Genomic DNA, 2927 nt, shown 5'->3' on the forward strand with positions numbered 1-2927 from the left:
CTATGAGTCAGAACTGATTCCACGGCACACAACAACAACAACAACCTCTAATGTCATGGTACTTCTGGAAAGGAGCTGAATCATCTCCATCTGACAGATGAGGAAGTAGCAAGCATTAACATTTCTGAAATTAGGATATGATTACAATCAATGGTGCCTTGTGGTTTTATTGGCAGTGCCTTTTCCTTTTTGATTGTATATGAATTAATGGTGCCTCTTATAGTCCCAGTAGTGCTGTAGGATCAGCTCTGGACTGCTAACCACAAGGTGGGCAGTTCAAACCCACTAGTTGCTTCTCAGAAATCCTGTAAAGAGTCACTATGATTGAGAACAGACTCAAAGGCACTTAACAACAACAACAGTAACAACAGTTTACAATCTGTGGCAGTTTGGATTTGGACAAGTCTTAGAAATTTGCTTATGGTCACAGAGCTTAAGAGTATTTGTACCAAAAATGAATCCAGGCTTGTTTGCTTCAGACTGCTGCTCTCTTTTTAATTCTGTCTCTACCAGAGAAAAGACTATCATCTTGAGTTAAGGACACAGGTTCAAGAAGAGCATTCATAAGCCAGTAAAGGGATCCCCACCTAGCCAGCCCAATTGTACATTGTCATTGACGGAAGAGCAAATGTCGCAATCAGAGCATGTCTACCTCTAGTATATTTGCACTTCTTTGCTCAAAAGTTCAAACTGTACTCCTCATGTGATACATTCATTCATTTATAAGCATAATCTCTTCACCATTACCACTTAATTGTATCACATCCTATCACACATAAAGATATGAACCCACAAGAGAGTGGGAAATTTGGGAACTATAGAAGGAAGGAATCGGAAATAGACATAAAAGGTTATGCATAGTCTACTAGAGACCCAGCAAAGATAGTATTTTCATATTATTCATTTCTGGTCCTTCCTGCTTTTTATCCTCCACCAAGCTACTTGAGATTTGACGATGCATCTGCATTTATAATTTAGTGCTAGAATTACTTCTTGGATTGTTGTTGTTTGGGGCTGTCAAGTTGGTACTGACTCATAGCAACCTTTTGCACAACAGAATGAAATGCCACCTGGTCCTGCACCAACCTCACAATCATTGCTACACATGATCTCACTATGGAGCTGCAGCCCCTATGCCAATCCATCTCATTGGGGGTCTTCCTCTTTTTCAGACTATTTGGATTAGATACATTTTAATATTTTCTTCTCTGCGCAGTCTTTGACACCTCTTTGTGAAGAAGACAACCAGGCCCAGGAAATCATTAAGAAGCTGGAGCAGAGCATAGCTTTTCTTAGCCAGTGTGCAGTTCGAATGGCCAGTAGGGCTGAGATGTTGGGAGCTATTACTCAGGAGAGCCGGGTTAGTAAAGCAGTTGAAGTGATGATTCAGCATGCAGAAAACCTGAAGAGAATGTATGCCAAAGAGCATGCTGAATTAGAAGAACTGAAATGGGTTCTTTTGCAGAATGAAAGATCTTTTAATGCTCTTGGAGATGAAGATGACTGCCAAATTAAAAAACATTCAGCTTCGCTAAACTCCAAGCCATCTTCACTTTGAAGAGTGACAATTGCTTCTTTGCCCAGAAATATTGGAAATGCAGGAATGGTGGCTGGGATGGAAAATAATGACAGATTCTATCGGAGGTCAAGCAGTTGGCATGTTTTGGGATCAAAGCAGAGTGAACACCGTCCCTCATTACATCGATTTATTAGCACCTATTCCTGGGCCAATGCTGAAGATGAAAGATGTGACCCAAAAACTAAAGATGACTCAGAACCACCTGGAGAAGAAATAGTAGAAAGGACAAGGAAGTCAAGTCTCTCTGAAAAGAAAAATAATCCATCAAAATGGGATGTTTCTTCAGTTTATGACTTAATTGCTTCCTGGGCTACAAAACTCAAGACTTCATTCAGAACAGCTAATAAGGCCCTGTGGATTTCTGTTGTAGTCATTGTACTGTTTGCAGCTCTGATGAGCTTCCTCACAGGCTTATTTTTCCAAAAGTCCGTGGATGCTACTCCCACACAGAATGGGGACTCCTGGATGTCCCTAGAACATGCCCTGTGGCCTTACACCAAATTCCAACAGAACGGGCCACCACCAGTGTGACTGCAGCACATCTTAATGTGCTCTCTGATTTCTTATATTTTTCTGAACTTATACTTAGCCTGTGTAAAACAGAACGATAAACTGTCATGTCCTCTACCATCCTCACAATCATGTTAGGGTTGAGCCCAGTCTTGCAGACACTCTTTCTTCACTGACTCTCTATTTTACCAAGTACTGTGTCCTTTTCAAAGGAGTGGTTCCTCCTGATAACTTGTCCAAAGCATGTAAGGTTAACTTTTGCCATCCCCCCTTTGAAGGCGCATTCTGCCTGTACTTTGTCCAAGACAGATTTGTTCATTCTTCTGGCTTGTTAGGTTGTTAGGTGCTATCAAGTCATTACTGACCCATAGTGACCCTATGTACAACAGAAAACAACAACAATCTGGCCCTAGACATCCTCACAATTGCTGCTAAGCTTGAATTTATTGCTGCTGCCACTGTGCCAACACATCTCATTGGAGGTCTCCCTCTTTTTCTCGGAACCTCTATTTTATCAAGCATGATGTCTTTCTCCAGGGACTGGTCTATTCTGATAATATATCCAAATTATGAGAGACAAAGTCTGGTCATCTTGGCTTCTAAGGAACATTCTAATTGTACTTCTTCAAACACAGAGATGCTGGCTTTTCTGGATGTCAATGGTACCTTTAAAATTCTTCTCCAACACTATATACTCAAATGCATTAATTATTCTATGGTCTTCATTATTCACTGTCTAACTTTCACATGCACATGAGGCTACTCAATGTATCATAACTTGGATTAGGCACACTTTAGCCCTCAAACTGACATCTTTGCTCTTCAATATTAAAGAGGT

At 40.7% G+C, this 2927-nt stretch overlaps 1 pseudogene; it reads left to right on the forward strand.

Moving 5' to 3' along the window:
* LOC102833771 overlaps positions 1-2110 on the forward strand; it is a 7078-nt pseudogene extending 4968 nt beyond the window's left edge.
* Positions 2111-2927: the final 817 nt, after the last annotated feature.

This window comes from Chrysochloris asiatica, unplaced genomic scaffold (genome assembly GCF_000296735.1).
Source record: "Chrysochloris asiatica unplaced genomic scaffold, ChrAsi1.0 scaffold00458, whole genome shotgun sequence".
In the NCBI taxonomy this organism is placed as follows: Eukaryota; Metazoa; Chordata; class Mammalia; order Afrosoricida; family Chrysochloridae; genus Chrysochloris; species Chrysochloris asiatica.